Genomic DNA, 6,496 nt, shown 5'->3' on the forward strand with positions numbered 1-6,496 from the left:
TCTTCCTAATGAAGGTTGAGGAACTGAGCCCATTCCTCTGCCATGAGAGACCCCCACTCCCTGGGAGCGGGGGTCCTTTGCTGATTTCTTCTGTAACTGCTGTTATTTTCTGTGTAGTCAGTTCCTGCTGGGTTTTTTTTTTTTTCATTTTCTATGTACTGCCCATACCAGATTGGTTACCTGTTTATCTGTTTCTTGGATTTCATGTGGTTTTATTGAAATATCATTGAGGACTGTGAAGTGAAAATAGGAGCCATGCAACTTTTACCTTCCCTCTGAACCTTGTCTTATCTTTACTGCTTTCTTATCTTTACTGCTTTCTTATTTATGCCTGCAGCAGGCCTTCTTAATCCTCTATGCACTGGACTTTGCAACTGCATTTAAACCTTCTTTCTCTTGACAATCTCAATGCTTAGAGCAGATATGTCCTATGCTACACATGGAACAACATTTAATTGTTTTCTCTTTATTTTCCTTCTCTAAAGCCTGAACAAAAGGATCTGAAGGTGTTAATACCACAATCCTTTTGCTATTCAGCATGATTTCTCGAAGCAAAAAACATTTCAGTATACCTCACTTTGTCTCATTTTGTTCTTGATGCAAGAATAACATCAGTTGTAACAGAACATTATAGTGCCACCACCCATTGTTCACTGTCATCTCCACCAGCCCATTCCCTCACTCCATCTTTCCACAGGCTGGTCCATCACAGCGGATGTGATAAATCCATTCGGTGCCTGCTTCTTGGCCATGTGTCTGTAAGGTTGGTTTGGAAATGCCTTCCATTGTGTGAGTCTGTTCTTTCTGCAGTGCTGTGTCCCCAGAACTTGTTTTCAAGGCCCAGGACATCATCCCAGGCTGTGACATGGGACACAGGACGCAGTCATCCAGTGGTTGTTTTCACCACCACAGGCACACAGCACTTGTCATGGTGGGTGGGGTAGAGTCAATCTGCCAGGCCTCCCCATACTTGGTACTCCAGCCCTTGTGAGCAAAACCTTCCCTAAATAGGTTTTTGATTTGGGAGGTCAAAAGCTCTTTAATTTGATATTTCTGAGCCCAAATCCTCCTAAATGAGTGTTTCTTAGCTCCCTAAGCTGGTGTTTCAGACACCAATATATCCTAAATGGATTTTTCTGAGCTCCAAATATGTCTGAATTCCTGTTTCTGAGTTAAAAATACCCCTAATATGCTTTCTTTGAGACTCAGGGCTCCCTGAGCCAAAACCCTCCAAAATCAGTGTTCTGGAGCCCCAAAGCCCCCAAAGTGATCTTTTTCAGTTCCAAAGATCCTTAGGTCACTATTACAGCACCCAAACTAATGAAGTAGAGTTTTTCTAAGCCATGAACTTCCCAACATCAGTGTTCCAGAGCCCTGACGCCCCTAACTCCAGCTATGTGCCCTGTTTGCCACCAGACCATGGGGTTCACTCCCAGTGCTCCCAGTCCCCTCCCAGTGCATTCCCAGTGCCTCTGGGAGGCCTCCGGGAGCAGGGAGGGGCTGCTGGCTGTGCCCATTTCCCCCCACCCAGCCCAAGGAGCCCCTGCCTGATGGGAGCATTTTCACTTTCAGTTTTCCAGGGATTTACGGGAAATTGGTGAAAATCGAGAAAAGAGGTGCTGGGGGAGAAGGGAGGAGGCCCTGGGGGTGGGAACGGGAGCAGGCAGGGTGAGATATAACCGGGACGAGCGGGCGAGGAGCAGCGTGAGGATCCTCCGGTGCTCACACCCCCACCGAGGGGCTGCTTCTTCCCAGCCTCGCCCCAGGTAAGCACCAGCCCCTTGCTCCCGTGTTTCCCCGCAGCTTGCTCCTTCTGCTCCCTAAAGTAATGTTTCTGAGCCCAAAAGCTCCTGAATTGGAGTTTCTGAGCCCCTACCAACCCCAAACTGCTTGTTTGGATCTCAAAAGCTGCCTACATCAGGTTTTTTCTGAGCTGAAAGCATCCCTAAATGGTTTGGACAGCTGTGCCTAAGTGCTGGTGGAATGCAGTGGAAGGGGAGAGGCTGTGCCAGAGGGAGTGTCGGGGAGGATGAGGATGGGAGGTGTGAAGAGCATCTGGGATACATGGGGATCCTCTACAAGATGGGCAAAGGTTGACTTGTGTGAGTGAGCACTGGAGGGGCCAGAAAGTGGGGACACTATCTTGGCAGTTTAGAAACTCCTTGATTGTCAGGGAGAGTTGGCAGCAGAGTTCTGGGAGCAACCTGAGGAGTCTGCAGGGCAGTGAGCAGGTTCCCACAGGGAATGGCAGCTACCCTGGCATTCATGGCCAGGCAAAGCAAAGGGTTCCAACAGCATGGGGGATCTTGGAACAAAGCCTTAACAGAGCTGCCTGGTCGGTGAATAGAGGGGATGCTCACCGGGACCCACAAGAAAGAGCTGGTCAGGGATGTGCTCATCAGTGCCAGCCTGGGCTGCCACAACCAGGGATTCGTGGGGTCCCAGGCACTGAAGGGAAGGGACTAAGGCCAGCAGCAGAGCACAGAGCTGGGGCTCCAGAGGAAAATGCTTTGATGAACTTGGGGTGCTGAACCACGTGGTGGCAGGGGCAGCAGCTCTGAAGGGTGAAAGGGCTGAGGAAATCTGACAGGCCCTACAGGGCAGCCAAGGGCAGGAATGGTCTTCCCAAGAAGCCATGAATAAAACATTGATCTCCTGAGGCTCCTGGCTGAAGTGACCAGGGTGAAAAGGCAGCACATGAGCCAGCAGCAAAGAAAGCTAAAGCACCCTGGGCTGTGTGAGCAGGAGCACAGCCAGGGGAAGGGTTTGACCCCTCTGCACAGCACATTTACACCACACCTGCCCAGCAACATGGGTGCAGTGGCAGTCAGGAAGCCCTGCAGTGGTGGTTCACTGAGGTGGGAATCCTCAGCTGTCCTTCAAGTGCTGGTGGGATTTCCTTAAGAGTATCAGTGTCTGCAACAGCAAAACCAACACCAGAAGTGTGACTCTGCCCAAACAGAAATATCTGAGCAGAGCAATCTGCACCTGCAGTCGCCCTTCTGTTGGCAATGCAGCAGTGACACCCCCCCCTCACAAGATTTTACAAGCAGTGACCATCCCCCAGTGCTGGGCACTGCTGAGGCCCCTCCAGTGCTGTGTCCAGTTCTGCAAGGGAGAACTGAATGGGAAAAGGACACTGCTCCCTGCACCACCCCGGGGCCTTCACTGGGCTTTGCTGAGGCTTGAAGGAGCTCTGCTGCCCTCCAGAGTCCTCATGACTTTCAGTGCCTTTGCCTCATCGAGGCCCAGCTGTGCTGCAGAGGGTGAGAGGCCAGTCAGGAAGGGTTGGAGGGAGACCACAAAGTTAACATTTCGTACCATTCCCATTCAGAGTCCATTGTCCCTTCCTGCTTATAATCTATAGATACGAATCCAGTACCTAATTCATTCTTACAAAGAGAAAAATTTGTCAATTCAGGCCTTACTTGTTTATTTAATCTTTTTTCTATCTGATAGCAAAAATTGTTGCTGTGACTCTTGCTACACATTAACTGGGAGAAAAATAAAAGGTAAGTAGTATATTGATTAGGCACAGCCTGGATGCCATAATTTAATTATGCGTAATTGTTTCTGTCTTTAATCTTAGCTGATCAAATAAATTTTAAATCTGAAAATATAATGACTTATTGTTTCATAGAGTATAACTTCGTAATATAAATGTAAAAATTAAAACTGTAGCTCACCTTAGCACCCCAACCAAAGCATAATGAGATTTCACCACCGCTCATACAGTCCTCCTGGATTTAGTTCAAATACTGCTATTAATGTTGTACTAGACTCAATGCATAATTCAAAATGTTGAATTTATTTGGCCTCTGTTGGCAGACCAGACTGTGTGGGTCTCTGGCCAACAGAGACATCACTGACAGTGCAGAAGAGTGAATTTCTTCTTCCTTTTTTTTTTCTGGCCGTACTTTTTCTTTGTCCTCCCTTTCCCCCTGCTCCTCCCCTTCCATTTTCTTTTTCCTTCTCCTCTCCTCTCCTCCTTTTGTCCCCTCCCTTTTTTTTTCCCTCAAAGCTTCAGCTTTGGCTCAGGATTGCAGATCTGACCCTGCATAAAATAATTTTCCTGTCTAAACCAATTGTCAGGGCTCCTTCTAAATATGGGAGAGAGACAGAGAGAACAATTTGTCTCTGACTGTGAGAACTGGGGTGACCCATTCCTTGAAGCATGACCATCTTTCCAGGAGTGTTGGTCTGAAGTAAATGTCTGTGTTCATAACAGCAGAGGCACATTCAGGACAGCTCCACGTGCACATCATCTATTCACTGTTACTGTTTAGGAAGCCATCACTCTATCGCTCTGCTTTCAGGAGAAAAATACCTCAAATATTGAGTGGTTTATGCCATTTATATTCTTTCAGACCAGAGTAAAATAGGAGAAGGTAGTGGGAGGAAATAAAGCAGAGTTCAGTCCTGGGGTTGGACCCCTGCAACAGCCATAAGCCCTGGGCCTGTGATTTCTCTTGGCTCCCTACTGGCATTTCTCTATTTACAGTCCTCAGTGGAGCTCTTTTCCTCACCAAGTCTCTATTTCCCTTGAACACCAGGAAAGCTTTCTCAACGTGCAGCAGCTTTTGGCAAGGGGTTCTTTAATTCAGTCCAGGTGCTCCTCCTTTTCTGGAAAATGGCCCTGGGCAAAGAAAACAAAAAAGTCACAAGGAGCAGACAGCCCAGGGAAATGGAGGGCAAGAAGGAGAGGGAGAGCAGAGCAGGGCAGTGAGCTGTGCCCTGAGCAGACCTTTCCTCACTCCAGAGCAGTCCCTGTTTCTGCCTTCACCTCGTCATTGCTGCTCCGATGGATGCGGTCAGAAGGGACAGGCGGCTTTGTTGGAAGGGTCATTGAGGCCATGCTTTCTGCAGCCAGCTCTGCAGAAGAGGATGTTAAGGAACCTTCCCAGTCTGACCGTTCCCGAGGCTCTCTGGCCACCACACTCCAGCCACCAGAGATGTTCAGTGCTGGCACTGGAGCCCCTCCACAGAAGTGGCTTCAGTCCCCCAATGGGCCCTGCTGGACTCCTCACATCCTCCACTCCCACATTCAGCCTCTGTGTCCTCCCTGCTTCCAGACCAGGTTTCTCACAGCAGTCTCAAATGTCTGATTCCATAAAGCCATTTATTCCCAGTGCAGGAACACAGGAACAGCCTGAGCTGTTCCTCTAACAAAGGAATCCCTCAGTTTTATCCCCTCACAGCCTACGTACCCAAGGCTCAAATCTGGGTCTTCCCCCTGAGCCCTTGGCTCCTGCTGGGTCTCTCAGTGTCCCTTCTCGTGCTGAAGTGTTCTTTTGGTGCCCTTTGCTGGCAGTTCACAGGCTCTTGTCTCAGGCTCCCACCTGGAGCTCAACTTGCATCTGGCACTGCAGCTGCCCCCAGCCACCTGCACCAGGTGTGTTCACAACCAGGAGCAGGGGGGAGTGGGAGTGAGGTGGTTTCAGTTCTGTCTGTGTTACTCAGTTTGCTGCTCTCTTGGGAATTGCAGAGAAAGCAAAGCCATCATCCATCCCCAAGATGAGTCTGGTTTGCCCATGATGGCAACTGCTTAGGGATGTGCCAGGCTCTTAGTGAGCTCTTCAGCTGTATTTTTTCGTCCTGTCTAGTTAACGAGGGGAAGTGAGAGAAGTTTGGTGGGCATCTGGCAGCCAGCCAGGTCACTTGTCCTTTCTCCCTAGATTTCTTTATTAGTTGGTCAGGATAACCTCCAGGATCTGAGTCTGGAGGAATGGAAAAAGAAGCTGAGGCAGCTTCTTACCTCTGTGGAAAATTGTGCCTGGGGTTGAACAGCAGGTTCTGCACTCTGCAAAAGCAGAAGGTCTTAATTTTGACCAAGGGAGATGATGTATGTGTCTGTGAGAATTCTCAGAGCTCCAGAGCAGGCAAGATGGGTGAGGAACCAGCTGGGATTACAGCAGAACATCTGATCAACTGCATTATCTTCTCTAGTCCTGTGCCCACCACAGAGATTTTGCCCCTCTTTTCCTTTGCATTGCAGAGTGAGTGAACCTTGAAAAAAGGAAACAGGAGACAGTGGACATGAACATAGCTAAAAGTGCTGGTAAGATCTGTATTATTTCTATTTAAACAGTGATGGAAGGGAAAATAAGTAATTTAAAAAACCTTGAGTGGATCCAAGTATTGAGTAGTATAAGGGACACGTGTCCCAAAAAAGCTCATCAATGCATTTTTTAAATCCTTAGGGAAATATTGTAGTGAAGATTCCACTTTTTCATTTTTCTTCTCATGTGAAACCAATGGCCACAAAAAAAAAAAAAAAAAAAAAAAAAAAAAAAAAAAAAAAAAAAAAAAGTTAATGGCAGCATGTCCAAAGAGGCCAATTTGAGTCCATAAGTAAGAGTGGAGTCGTGGATCCCATTCCACCTGTCTGTGGGCATCTTTGGGAACCTTTGGGATGCAATGTGGTGTGTTATCCCTGAGAGGAGTGAGGCCAGTGGAGATCTCTCCTCTGGGCACGTTGCCTGCAGAACCCCTTCCA

General features: G+C 48.2%; 1 long non-coding RNA gene across 1 annotated transcript; it reads left to right on the top strand.

Annotated features, from left to right (window-relative positions):
* The first annotated feature begins 1,642 nt into the window (after positions 1 to 1,642).
* Positions 1,643 to 6,224, top strand: LOC134562466 (uncharacterized). The gene is made up of 3 exons (XR_010083174.1): positions 1,643 to 1,766; positions 3,460 to 3,512; positions 5,996 to 6,224. It is a non-coding gene; the product is annotated as an uncharacterized LOC134562466 (long non-coding RNA).
* The last annotated feature ends 272 nt before the right edge of the window (positions 6,225 to 6,496 follow it).

The sequence above is a fragment of the Prinia subflava genome, chromosome 27 (assembly GCF_021018805.1).
Source record: "Prinia subflava isolate CZ2003 ecotype Zambia chromosome 27, Cam_Psub_1.2, whole genome shotgun sequence".
NCBI lineage: Eukaryota > Metazoa > Chordata > Aves > Passeriformes > Cisticolidae > Prinia > Prinia subflava.